Source organism: Acomys minous (assembly GCF_964271855.1).
Source record: "Acomys minous genome assembly, chromosome: 7".
NCBI lineage: Eukaryota > Metazoa > Chordata > Mammalia > Rodentia > Muridae > Acomys > Acomys minous.
The window spans coordinates 85,633,514-85,648,968 of record NC_140488.1 but is presented as its reverse complement, the minus strand read 5'-3'; the positions used below and the strand labels follow the sequence as shown (position 1 = coordinate 85,648,968).

The following is a 15,455-nucleotide window of genomic DNA, read 5'->3' as shown; positions in this document are numbered from 1 at the left end:
ATAAATAGTTTATTCCTCAAGGAATCCCCTGTATTTGAGAAGATTTATGGCAAGCATTTAAATCACCACAGAATGATATATATTTAAATCTTACAGCCAAATCCAAACATGTATAAGACATTAATTATGCAATAACTCCTTTAAATATAATGATTTTGAGACACATCCATAAATATGTACACTTTACACTCAATGAGCTTAGACAATTTAGCACCATAATAAACATTTTTAAATATATTTAAAAAATCAGCACTTGTTTATCCCAATCTCCTTTAAATCTTTGCATCTGGCATAGAGAAGATCATTTATAAAAGCATGTTTTATGAATGGACAGCTAACTTGTTTATATTTTATATACATATGTGAATGTGTGTGAATATATGTGTGTATGTGAATATCATACTTAATGTTATACTTTAGATGAAGCCTGCAACCTTGAAAAAAGTCTCTCCTTGTGTTATCTTGAAGTATTTCACATAAATTTCCAGAGAAGGTTCATTGATACAATACTGCACTCTAACTACAAAGCCAGAATACATTTGAAAGATCTCTGAGGAGCAATTGACCTTAGGGATGTGCTCTGTTGAGGAGATCTTCAACAAGAGATGAATTTTGTCATAAAGCTGTCATTTCCATTCAGTCAGAACCCAAAATGTAAAAGATAGGTTATTTTGGCTTTTTTTTTGATCATTTAAAAATTTCATTTTATTAGTCATAAGAAAAAAAACTAAAATAAAGCAAATATAATTAATTATCGTGGCGTGCACCACCAGACCCTGCTTCCTTTAATTTTTTATTTATTTATTTTTTTATTCATATAGCATTTCAATTGTTAGCCCATCCGTTCTATCCTCCCATTCCTCCTTCCCTCCCTCCCGCTTTCCCCCTACTCCCCTCCCCTATGTCTGTGTTCATAGGGTATCAAGTCTCTTCTTGATAACCTGCTATCCTTCCTCTGAGTGCCACCAGGCCTCCCCATCAAGGGGACATGGTCAAAAATGGGGCACCAGAATTCACATGAAAGTCAGACCCCACTCTCCACTCAACGGTGGAGAATGTCCTGTCCATCAGCTAGATCTGGGTTATTTTGAATGCCTATATATTTATTTGATAAGAAAGAATACAGACTAAAAATGCTGTTAGCTGTTAACACTTAACAGATTTTTTGATTCAATAAGAATGAGTTAACATCAACTTACTATTTGTCCTGAACAATCACTAATTTTAATTTATTTCAGTTTTTACCAACAATCAACTCCATTTCTCTCCTTTTCTAGTCTTACTCTTTTCTTTACTGGACTACTTTAAAGTCCTTTCCATTCTATTTGGTCAGGCTACTCCTGTTACTATGGAATATTACTCATCTATTCAAAACAAGGAAATGTTGAAATTTGCAGACAAATGCGTGGAACTAGAAAAGATCATCCTAAGTGAGTTAACCCAGACCCAGAAAGGCATATATAGTATATACTTACTTATAATTGGATACTAGCTGAACATGGATGTCCTCTGAGAGTCCTCACTCAGTGGGCAATTGGGACAGATGGTGAGACTTGCTATTGGACTCCAGGTGAGAGAAGTATGAGGGAATAGGGAGATAGAAGGACCCAGGGGTTCCTGGGACCCTAAAAGAAGTCTTCCAAGGCAGGTAGATCTTGACCTAGGGGGACCTGCACAAACTATTGTACCAACCAAGGACAATGCATGCAGTAAACCTAGACCCCTTAATTAGATCTATCCAATGGACAGCGCATTCTCCACAGTTTTGTGGAGAATGGGGTTTAACTCTGACGTGAACTCTCATGCCCCTATTTGACCACTTCCCCTTGTTGGGGAGGCCTGGTGGCACTCAGGGAACAAGGAAGCAGGATACCAGGATGAAACTGATAGGCTGTGACCATATGGTGGCGGAGGAGGTCCCCTTCTGTCACAGACCTAGGGTAGGGAAATAGAATGAAAGAGGGAGGGAAGAGGGAAAGGGGAGATACAAGTGAGGGAATAACAATTGAGATGTAATCTGAATAAATTACTTAAATAAAATAGTGTCTGCTAGAACTTGTTCACTATTTCCCAGTTCTTTGCAAACATTTTTATCATGTCATACAAATCTCTTTAAGTTCTGATTCCCACCTATTTTCTTTTACCATATTTTATCCTGGGATTCTCATTCATTTCTTCACCCATGCTTTACTCAAATAGCTCTGTATTTCAGCAATGTTAAATTCTTACAGGTAAAACCTATAGCTCTTATACCTAGAGAGTATGGATAGATACAGTAATGACTACAATATATACCTATGCTGTGATTCCTAGTTCCTGTGAATACAATTCCATGCACTGAAAAGGAGGTTCTTAAGATAAGTTAGGGTTCTGAAAACATGGCTCACTCATTAATTGTGCGTACTGCTCCAGAAAAACACCCAAGTTCAGTTTCCGTTAATAACGTCAGGGTAGCTCATATATACTTGTAACTCTATCCCCTGAGGAATGGGCTGCTTCTGGGCTCTGCCTACACTTACATTCATATGCACATACCCACACACAAATGTCCACTTAATTAAAGTCAAAATTTTTTACAAATAGTATTAAATTAAAGATTTTTGGATGAGAGTAGTCATGTTTAACCTGGTGGATAAATTATGACAGGAGTGTAAGAGGAAAATTGGGAGAGTGGAAGCAAGGAACAGAGAGTTTAGAAAACTAGACTTCACAAAACTTGTAATGTAACTGGTTCTCAGTAGCTGGAAATCACTAAGAATTTTTTTCTTCAGAACATCATGAAGGAATATGATGATGTTGACACCTGGATTTTAAAAATTTTAACTTCCACATCTGGAAGACTGCAAATGCATGTTCCTACAAACTATTATTTTTTATTATAATTTGCACAGCACTAGGAAATTACATCTGTGAATCTAGTATCCCTTATTATTAGTAATCTGTCCCACAGCAGAGATGATGCATTGCTCATCTTTCTAATACCTAGAGAATTTAGTCCAATTGTTTTTTTATAGTTGTTTTGTACAAAGATACTTGTTGAACATGAAAAGTAACCAGAACTGACTCACATATAGGTAACAATAATGCCTGTGGCATCACAGTTCCAAAGTTATGATAGACAGAATGGTTTTTATAATGTGAAAAGTGTGTTTTTCACAAAAATAAGTTTCCATATGCTTCTAAGAAAAATTACTACAGTTATAGGGCAATTATATTAATTTTTTTACAGATATGACTCATGAGTATGTAATTTTTTCTCTTCATTTGAAAATTTCCTCCATACATGAAACTTTAAATGGTATAAAAATAGACAACCATGTTCCTACACATTATATACGTGAAAAAAACTTTTTAACTTTAGAAAACGTATTATTCTACTAGTGCTTGTTTACAGAGTTGTGTGTGAATATATGTGTTTGTATACATCCTATGCCATTTAATTAAAATGTTATTTACAACTACTTTCCCCCTGCGTACACCAATGGTAGTACAGGATAGACTTAAAAATCACACCACAGCCAACCATGGCCTTCACCTTGAAGGAATCCTCTTGTCAGATGCCACTACACCTGACTGGAAGTTTGATTTAAAACTCTGCCACAACAAGGTAAGCAAGTCCTCAATAGTTCCTGCCTCACAAATATGTCTGTCAGATATATTGGACCAGAAGGCTAAAGAAGATGCTCCAATGTTATAGAGAGTTTTGGGTGACTATTCAGGTAGAAAACTGTCTCTGTTGTCTCCTCATTTGGAAAGCTACTAACCTGCACTCCCTGTATACTCAGGTAACCAAATTTATTTCTTCTCAAGTCTCTGATGGAGTTGAAGTCCAGGTATCTTAGTTTTACAGTGAAGCTTAGTTGTTTAAGGGATAAGATGTTTTTAGGACTAGATAGATATTTTAAGTTGATAATGAGTATATGTGATGGAGATTGCTTTACATTCAGAATTTTAGATGTATCAAGGTAGGAAATATGTTTTCTTCAAGGCTATCACATACAAATAGCCAAAACACGAAGAATGTGACATTTAATCCCTGATTGTGTCATGGTTATTCTTGCTATAGGTAGTTTATTATTTAGGTGTGGGATAATGTAAAGGTATATGTAAAAAATTTTTTTATATATATATAAAATAAAACAAAGTCTTTCCATGCAAGATTTGGTCTTCCTATTTGATGATATGATGACAATGATTTTATTAAGGTAATTTTGCCTAGTGAATAAGTCTTTCCAATTTTTGGCTTTGCTGTTCTCAAGTGCTCTCATTTTATTGCAAACACAGTCTAGGGTAGAGTAGGAAAATATCAGCCAGGAATTGCATAATTATAGAGAGTCTTCATTTTTTGAAATATAACAATGTATATTATTAATATTAGCAAGGAAATAAAAATCATTTATTCATCTAATTTTCATACTTGAACTACTAAAATTATAAGTTGCTGGTTTTATGTGTATATAATTCTAGCTCAGAAGCAGAAAGAATGGCAAATTCTAATTCAAATTCGGATGCCTGTGTAGGAAAGTTTATTGTATTAAAATATCATGAAATAAATATATGAAATGGAAAGCTTTGAATGGGTGTGACATTTAAAACAACTTTCAATATTGTATAACAGAAATGTACTTAATCATAATTTTACATCTGATGTAAGGGGCTACAAGTTAGTGTGCCTTAAGATATAATTATACCTTAAATTCAAAAAATAAAAACAATGATATAAAGATAATTTCATAAAAATATAGAGCCTTAATGTCTTCTTAAAAATCTCAGTAAAATGTATATTACACTACAAAATTAAACATGTAGTTAACAAAAACTAAGGAAATTGGAGAAAAATGTTTGTAAGTTTAGTATCAAATTAATTTATGAGCAATAATTTATTGATAAATTCCAACATTTATTTGTTTTTTGTATTTTGTTTAGTGCTGCATTTTTAATGCCAAATACCACAAGATGGCATTGACGAGTGCAAATTCTTTGCATAACATATGCAGTAGAAAAATTGAAATAATCCTAGTAGCATTCTTTTCTAATATAAAACACATGCCACGAGAAAAATAAGGAGTCTATTCGAATATGGAAAATTTTCCTTGCATATATAAACTTAATTTTTCATTACCATTCACACATATAATATTTACATCACACATGGAGGATGAAGTAATTTGAATGTACATTTGAGATCAATGTAAATCAACATAAGAAACTTAAATAAAAAATATTGTAGTATAGTTAGTAAAATATAGATAACAACCAGTGTGAAGAACATTTAGAGAAGAGACTCAGTGACAATTTCTAAAAAAAAAAAATAAATAAACAAAACAAAACAAACTTGTGTGTTGGAATGGGTTGGTAGAGAGGGCTCCCCTTTTCTGAGAAGTAGCGGACAGGTGATGGTGGAAGAGAGGGTAATTGGGACAGTGGGGAGGGGACAACGATCAGAATTTACAGTGAATAAATAGAAAAAAATAAGCAAACAAAACCTTTATATAAACCCCTCAGAAATGTTAAATCGTAGTAATGTTAGCTATTATCTTTGTCTTCAGGCAACATTTCCAATACATAGGTATCATAAAAGGTCAAAATTCTATCAAAAGAAATTGATCTTAAATAACTTTAAAAGAAAAACTAAAGTGTAGTTTATTGTTTTGTAAAAGTCAAAGTCACTTTTACCTAGAGATACAATACAACCTGTAAGAAAACTTTCTGACAGACTGTCTCACTGTGTAACCTGAGTGACCTTGAACTCACTATTTAAACCAGGTTGTCCTTGAACTCCCAGTGACCTACCTGCTTCTGCTTCCCAGGGCTGGGATTAAAGGCATGCACCAACAGCATGCTATAAGACAAAGGAATTTATTGTAGCACCAATGTGCTTTCTAAATGCTAACCAACATTCATGTTCTTCCTTAATTGAAGCTTTATTTTTTTATTTTTTCTCCTTTATTAATTTATTCTTGTTACATCTAAATTGTTATCCCATCCCTTGTATCCTCCCATTCTTCCCTCCCTCCCATTTTCCCCTTATTCCCCTCCCCTATGACTGTTCCTGAGGGGGATTACCTCCCCCTGTATACCATGAAAGCCTTCACTTACCAGGAAACTGAGACAGAGGGGAGGACATTCTAGTGGGACTCTAGATGAGAGAATCATGGGAGAATGGCAAAGTAGAAGGATCCAGAGGGTCCTAGAAGCCTACAAGTAGAACATTATGATAGGCAGATTTGGGCACAGGGGTCCCGCTCAAACTAAGGCACCAGCCAAGGACAATACAGGTGGTAAACCTTAAACCCCTACCCAGATCTAGACAATGGACAGAACATTCTCCTCAGTAGAGTGAAGCTTTATTTTAAACTAACACTCTCTGGTTCATGGTGGCAACACAAGCTCTAAAGCAGAAAGTTAAAAGTAACCAGTAACCAGATGGCCAACTCTGTCAAGACAGGATAAGCAAGTCCTCAATAGTTCTTGCCTCACAAATATGTCTGTCAGATATATTGGGTCAGAAGTACGAAGATGATGCTCCAACATAAAAGAGAGAATTTTGGGGGACTGTTCAGGCAGTAAACTGTTTCAACCATTTTTTTTTTCATTGTGGAAGCTGCTAACCTGCACTCTGGGTTCACTCAGGTATTTAAGTTTTATCCCTTCTCAAGTCTCTGATGGGTTTGAAGACTAGATAGTTTAGTCTTGCAACTAAGCTTAGTAGGTTAGGGGTTAAGATGTTTTTAGATCAAGATAGATGTTTTAAGTTAATAGAGATGAGATATGATAGATATTAATCTCTATAAAGAAATTTAAACCCAACAAGACAGGAAAGGTGCTTATTTAAAGTTTGACAAATACAAATAGCCAAATCACTATGATTGTAACATTTATATAATTCCTGATTGTGTCGTGGTTCTTCCTGCTGTATGCAGTCTATTTTACCCATGTGTAATAATATAAATGTATATCTTAAAAAGAAACATAATTTAAAAATGATTAGGATAAAATTTGAATAATAAAATTTAATAAATAAATAAAATGATAAAAAGTAACCAGTAATAAACTCAAGTACTGGTCTTTGTCCCAAAACCCTGTCCACATCAATATTTTTCATCAATTTGCAAATATATAGAATATATTATGGGACAAAAGGGTCATTTGTATAGCACTGAGTCTGTGCTGAAAATGAGATGGTGTTATGGATTAAAATTGCTCCTTTATAAATGGGAGACAAAGGTTTTGAAAAATTCATGGATTGTTTCTAGTAAGCAGGACTTAATAAGATCTGGATTGGATGCCCAGTGCCTTGTTTTCCAATGCTGTAAATTTCATGATATTCACAGATTAACCTAAATCATTTCAAAGAAAAATAAGTGAAGTTAGGTGTTTTTAGTGGTCAGTATGTTTGTCATTCTATATATTTCTTAAACATACAGAAGGTTCTAATATGCTTCTCTTTGTAAGAACTAAAGGGATTTAAATAACATTAGTATTACTCTATCTTGGGTTTATTGTATGTCACACATTCTTCCTGGGTAAAAGACATTTTGACTGGGAAAAAAATTGTTTTCTGTTTTACAATTCACATTGACAAACAAGAGTTTTACATTTGTTTTACCTAAATGAGAAAACCTTTCTAAGCTCCAAGTCATAACAAACATTTAAAACTAAGTAGCATTTTTATATGCTAAATTTGTATAGTAGGCACATGTAAAAATGTACATGAATTTGAGAAGGTTGAAGGGGCAACAGAGGAGTTTAAAAGACAGTAGATATGAGGGAGTGATATAAATGTAGTATTTTTATATAAAATGCTCAAAAGAGAAAATAAAATATATATTTTATATCAACTTCTTTCAGACTCCTTTTTTTCTAAGCCCCCAGGTTCCCGTAATTTTTTAGTTAGTAACTTATTTTCACTAGTTCACTTCACTCCAAAATTTAAAATCACTCTCAAATTTAGAAGATTTCTCCTTTCTTGGTTTCCGGGAGTTCCTTTTTCCTCTTCAGTCTTTCTTTTCATTACTTTTGCATGGCAGGCTGTTCTTTGCCTTACAGCTTCAAGGTCAGTTGATCCTTTTCATATCCTTTCAGCTGATCCTTTCCTTTCATTTCCTTCTGTTTCTTCTCTCGGTTGTATGCATTTTCTACATGTTTGTTTTTTCCATCATGCTGCGCTCAGTGTCAGAATAAGCCAAATCTATACGTTTCATTTTTACTTTTACAGTCTAATGAAAGATGTTACCTCCCAGAAGGTATGGTGGTTTATATCTGAGATTATGCCCTTGATCTGGTAGTATATCTGGTAATGTAATAAAGAATTTCAAGATAATCATTATGACTTATCAAAAACAGATACTAAAACCATTTACATGAGAAAACCAGAAAAAGGACACGTATGAGTATACTGAGGTTCAACTGAAGCCTCCAGAATCTAGGAGTCTCAATGTAGGATTTCCCCATGGAGTTTCCAGGTCTTCATATGGCTGTTGACTTCAAAATTCTGGTTGACCAAGCTGTGAGACAATTGATTTCTGGAGTTTTAAGTAACCCTCTTTGTCATAATTTGTCACAGAGGCCACAGGGTCAATAATTCATCAGCTCAATATTTCCACTGCCATGGCTCATACTGCAGGAACTAAACTTATTCCATCTCCTTATACCTCCTTCTTCTCTCTGTAATTTGCAACACCATCAATACATCTTCTCAAATTAGTTCATAATCCATCCCAAATATCAACCTGATACTATTAATTCTCCTCCAGAAACATATTTTGTCATTCCCTTTGATTCCTTTTCAGGCTCTTAATAAATCTTAGTACAATTTTCATCGAGTTCTTCACTGGTCACTCATAAATCCCAATAGTCTAGCTCACAGGGAGGATTGTCTGCCTAAAACTATACTGTACTCTGTTGTGGCTTTTTTTCTGGGTAAAGAAAGATTTCCTGATATTTGCAGCTTAATTGTATATCCAACAAGTAGCTACACCTTACTCGTATACAGAAAATAGCACAATAGGTAGGTACTCTTAATTACATGCACTATATACATTTATTATAGGATGAGTTTGAGCTAATTAAATGCTAAGCAAAATCTTTGCCCTACAACATAAAATCCAAAATGCCTTATGGAATATGATATACCTTAGCATTCTATTCCCACCGTATTTTTTTCAGTCTTCTTATTGTTCCCTCTAAATAAGTGGTCATTTCTAGTTTCTCTGCTTCAGAGGCCTCTAGTATGAATGAGAAAAATCAAAATCCCCTCATTACAGAATGATTTTATATACATTTTTTAAAAACTCCTACATCTAGCTGATCATCAAGCTCAGTGGATTATAACCTTAAAAACGGCTTTGTTTTCTGCCTTCTGTCTTCTCTTTTTCACTGACGCTCCTTTGATTCAGATAGTCATTATTGTGTTTATTTTCATTTGTTACCCCTTGAATAGAACATATATCATTTTCAAGCTAACACAAGGAAAAATGTTTGTTTCTAAAAACATTTTGTGGAGTGAGGATATAACTACAGTATGCCTATATTTTAAATTTTTCTTATTTCCCCTTCCTCTGACCTTCTTTTCCAATCCCTCTCACTCCACATATCTCCTTCTCTGCAGGAACCTTGGGAATCTTATGGCCTATTTAGCAACACTATGCAACTTATTTGTTTGTATTTGTCTTATTTCCATCTGGTTTCTGAATGACCACTCTTTGTCTAGTCTCCAAGCTAGTTCAGTAAAATATGTATCAGAATTTATAAATTACAAGTTAGGATAAAATAATATCTGTGGAAATATACTACACTGATATACTACCTAGAAAGGGGGACTTTGGCAAATTTGATTAAATTAAGAACTTAATTACTAAGAGGATCATCTTGAATTATCTCAGAATTCCCATAACAAACTAAAGTGCTTATACAAGAGAGAAAGAGGCAAGAGACTCAGAGTTAGAGAAAGATGTGACAGGGGAAGCACATTTAAAGTGTTGTGCAAGCACAAAACAACAAAGGCCAAGGAAAAGAAAAAAATTGGAGTCTCTTCTACAGTCTCTCAAACTTCAACTGATTTGAACAGTTAACTTCAATAGCTATGATTAAAAACTTAAGCATCAAACTGTGGTAATCTGTTAAAGAAGCCCTAGTAGTGTCCTAATTGGTGGTGCTATATCAAACCTTCACCTTGGCTTTTAATGTATAGGACAATACATTATTTTTATTTCTTTATTAATACCATGTAGCGCCATTCTGCTGTATTTATTAACTTAAAATAGTACATCCCCTGAAATCATAGTCATCTTAAAAGTATTATACATACATGATGGTTGTTATCTTTCTCATGAAAACTGACCATGAACAGGCATAATTCCTCACAATTGGCATTAATCTATAACAATGATGTAAAATTTTATTAACAGAGAAAAATAATATGGCAGTGAAATTCAAAGAAATATCAGATATAACTATTACAAAAAGAAACTAAATGGGTTTCTAGTTAGGTACCAGGTTTTATATTTGTCACACTTATTATAATTAAAGGCATTATCTCAGATGTGATAGAGCTTTGCTATATGCCATTTCAAGCTTGAATTTTAAAAGCACAAAAGCATAAGTGAAATTTTCTAATAAATAAACATTCTTCCTTTTTAGCTTTAAAAAGTAAGGGAAAGCTCAGAAGTTTGGTTTAACATTCTATCTTAAGGGAAGATAAAGAGAAATGCCTCATACTTTTTGACATATTTGACAAACTGAGAATAAACTCATGGTAACATAATGAGAGGCAGATGCTGAGGGGACTAGGTTGTCTCTTAATCATGTAGAATTAAGTTCATTGACTTACAGGAATGCCCAAGAGAAGTGATATATGTAAACTAGATTGTCATGAGGTAGAAGTAACCCACATGGCTTTTTTTAAAGTTAAATTTCACTTGTTTAGTAGTTTAATAACTATTACTTAAAGAAATAAAGATCCATAAATAAACATAAAATTTAGAACCTAAATTGTGTCTTTGGTTATGTAGCTACTCTTTGCTTTTAGAAATTATCAGGGCCCAAACTCTGTAGTTTTAATAAATCTCTTGAGGCTTGTCTTCCTCTTGTTGTCAGAAAGAATTTTAAATCATTTCACACAAACAGGTGTCTCTTGACAGCTCCTAGAATGAAGAGAAGATCAACTCCTGCAGCAATCCTCTTATTGTGTAACAGCTTACTGCTCTAGGGAAGTTTTATGTACCATTAATCTTCTCTAGAATAATATGAACACTTTATTCTATGAAACATGGCCACTTAGCCCTCTCTATGCTCTAATAGCTGTGAGTCTTTTTTTCTATGCTTAAGTTTTCATGTGTCTCTCATCAAGAGCTATGCTCTTTTCAAGAATGCAACTTTTGAGCAATATTATCAAAACCAAAATTCCAGCACATTGAGACTAGTACCATTTTAAACTGGTATGAAGTCCAGTGAAATTTCATTACAGAATAGAAGAATGATGCACACCTTTAATCCTAGCACTTGAGGAAGCAGAGGCAGGCATTTCTCTGTGAATTTGACACCAGCCTTGTCTAAAAAAGAGATCAGGGAAACCAAGGCTACACAGAGAAAGCCTGCCTTGGAAAAGAGAAGAAAAGAAAGAAAGAAAGAAAGAAAGAAAGAAAGAAAGAAAGAAAGAAAGAAAACAGAAGAGAAAATGCACTTCTTTAACAGACTGTGGACTACATCCCAAAACTTCAATAACCCGTATGGTTTGTAAAAGTTCCTTTTCTTCATTTAAACTGGTAACATGTTCTAGGTGTTGCATATACTGAGTTGTTACCTTTCACTTCACCAGTCTCAAACAATATATTACTATGTTCTCTTTTTAAGAATGAAAGCTCCACCTTTCTTTTCTTTCTTTCTCTCTTTATGTCAAGGAAGGTCTGCTGTGTAGGCCCCATTGGCCTGGACCTCACTATATACACCAGGCTAGCACTGGAACTGAAAGTGTCTAGAAGCACACTCACTTATACTTTTCCTTAAATTCCTCTATTTTGATTTTCTATTATCTTTGAAGTACTGTGCTGTTCCTGCTTCATTTTCAGTAACTACTAAACACCACTCAAAATTAGCTGAGTCACTTAATCATTCACTTATTAAGATATTTCCATGACTTGAGCAGTTCATAAATAAAGTGGACTCAAAGTTAGGTGGGCAGCGAAGGAGAGATGGATCTTGGAGGAGTTGGAAAGCAGATTAATATAATAAAAATACAACATTTTGAATTCTCAAAGAACTAATAAAATTAATAATAAAATAAAACTGACTAGAAAACAAAAGAAAAAATTCTGGTTGATTTGTGGTTGTTGTGTTATATATTAGAAAAGAACATGTTTTGGGCTTTACCTTTCTAAACAAAATAATTATAATATTTTTATAGTTAGAAAATACTAGGTGTGTGTTTATTTGTATACACATGTAATCCTAACACTAGGCATGAGCACCCACTTTAACTATGGGGATGTAAGATGTATTGCAGAGATAGACTACTTGCCTATCATGAACAAGACTGGTTAAATCAGTTCTACAAAGACACAGTAACAATAGGTGCCTTTTCTGACAAACTACACTAAAATAAAAGAAGAGGGAGAGGGAGGAGAAGGAGAAGGAACGGGAGGAGGAGGAGGAGCAGGAGAGGCACAATAGAAGTGAGGGGAAGGGATCCCAGGGAGGAAAAGAAGAGAAAAAGATGAGAGTGGAATAGAGAAGTAGGGAATACAGGAAAGGAAAGGAGGAAAATGGTGACTGGAATAAAAAAAATTAAGGAAGGACAAACAGGAATACTAAGCCACACTGTATAATTTGGTTGAGACACAAATAATCTTAAAACAAGAATTTGCTTTACATGATTTTACTCAAAAAGTCAACAATTTACAGACACTTTGATGTTACTAGGTTGTTGTGATACCACACATTCACAGACAGTGGTAATATTAGTAGAATATCCCTTCAAGTACTGCTTAGAATTTTACATGTAAAATCGTTCAAGAACAAAAATCTATTGTATAGTAATAGAGGAATATTGGCTCTCAGAAATATTCTTGATTCTCAATGTAAGTAAAACCTTATACCATTACTTGAGAGACCACATTCAGTCCTCATTTATCATAGCAAACACATAGCAGAAATGATTATTTAAAATGAGACACAAACTTGCATTTTGAATATTTCAATCCAGGAAGCTATAATAATAATAATGTAATTGCCTTTTTAGATTTAATTCATTCCTTAATTTAATAGCAATAGGAGTGTAAGCCAAGGTGATAAAACTAATGCACCTCAGCTTGTATAAGAGCTCCTATTGCTTTCCAATTAGTTTTGCTAATGAGAAATAAATACTTCCTTCTATATTTTTACAGAACTACCATATATGTTTATCTTAAGTAAACAATACACATAATTAGCATGCCATAAAACTCAACATTTCACTGTATAAGTTAATCATGTTTTGTACATTGTTAATTATTAAAGTATCTACTTTTCTTTTTGGTCAGAGTTAATTAAAAATAATATTTCAATAAAACTCACTTGAAAAGGATTAAATTTGAATCGTGATCATCAAACTTAGTAAAAGATTTACAAAATAAAAACAAAATGATAAACAATAACAAAAACAGGAATAAGTAGCCCTCTTGTTTAATATGTATGACTAAACTTCAAAAAAATTTTCTAATTCTAGGGCCTTGCTGCCTCCGGTTTTGACAGTTAGGATAGGTGTAAAAGCTGAGCCATTCATAGTTTAAGGTGAAGATGCCAAGGACATTCCTCTTCTTGATCTATGGAGATCAGTAATGAGTCTATTCAGTAAACTACATTCCTGTTTTTCTCAAACAGAGCAGCTGTGGTAACAAGCATAGTTAAAGTAAGTGAAATCTAGAAAAGTGTATATGACAAAATATTGAATCTCAAGTTTTACACTTACTAGCCAAACCCCACTTGAACAGATTCACATTCTCCTGAGTCTTAACACACACACTGGGAGGAAGCATTCACAATTTAAACTGTAGATGTGAATTAGAAAAGTAAATGTTTCACTTGCACTATTTGTTGTTTTGTATGATTATGTCATGACACATTTGATTTCAGCAGTAAGAAGTAGGTATGTGACAACTGCATTCATAAACTGAAGAGTGCAAAATATCAAAATATAAGTCTAATTTAGAACATCAATTTAATCATAGTTGCCTAAATAAATTTATGTAATTAAAATAAAGTTCACATTTTAAACAAGCCACTGAGTTTTCCTAAGTCTTTAGAGCAAGAGATATGAATTGTCTAGTTGCTTCACATTTCTAGATTGGCTCCTTGTTTCTCAAACATAGGAAGTCCCACTTTGATTAAAAACAAAGAAAAAATTTATGCTAAAGATATAGAATAGACCTGTTAAAACTTTTATGATGAGAAAAGGGCACATTTCCATTTCAATAAAGCATACATCTGAAAGAACTGAAAAAAGCAGTTTTATGTAATAAGAGAAAATAACGAGGAAAATGAAGCTTTTAAGATTTAATCAATAATCAGAATCTTACTCTACACTTTTCTTGCATTTAAAATATCCATGAAAAAATAGATGAAAAAAGTGCAAAACTGCACACATTATTTTCTATATTTCCTACAACCACAGCAATGACATCTAAAAGCAATATCACCAAAATGTTTCAGGGTACCTAACACGCTCAGTAAAACAACCTTGCACTGTCCCTACACAAGAAACCTTTCAGAATTTCTTCTCAAATTTTATCTTCAGAAGGGGTTCCTAAAAGCAAACTAACTTCCCACTTTCTCTACAGGTGGTAGTTTCCACTATTCCACATCTGAGGCAGATCTGATACTAATCCGAATCAGGATGTCACAACACTGCAATATTTTGAGACTCACCTTAGTCTTTGCCTTTGTTTCTGGAGACATCACAGAAAGCACACTATAACTGGAGCAGTTAAGCTCAATTCCTCTAGTCTTCCATTATGCTTAAAAGCTATACCTTTAAACATTCTATAATCTCATGTGAAATAGAAAATGGCAATGATAAATCCTATCAACAGCTTACGAGACAGGGTTTCACATCAATATGTATTCACTTAAGTGTTATATGATTCCCTACCTCCAACTTTGAACAGACAACTAGAAACCAAAGGCACCTAATGACATGTAAACTATTTGTGAGTTTCAACACTAATTGACTCATCACTCCCTTTTATTACCATTTTATTCTTTTCCTTATAAAAATATTAAGATAAGCTCCATGTCCTTTTCTTAAACAGCACTATTTTTTACTCTAAATCCTAAGTAAGTCAGCAAAAAAGCTGAAGTGCAGTACTTAAAAGAATTCACTTTAGACATAGTTGATAAGGAAATAGTAGAATTAAGAAGTAAGGTGAAATAATGCACAATAATGTTTCATTTAAATGATTCTTGGCAAGAGAACATGGAAA

General features: G+C 33.6%; 1 protein-coding gene across 4 annotated transcripts in view; it reads right to left on the bottom strand.

Moving 5' to 3' along the window:
- IL1RAPL1 (interleukin 1 receptor accessory protein like 1) overlaps positions 1-15,455 on the bottom strand; it is a 1,340,631-nt gene that overhangs the window by 1,118,523 nt on the left and 206,653 nt on the right. The window lies entirely within an intron of this gene.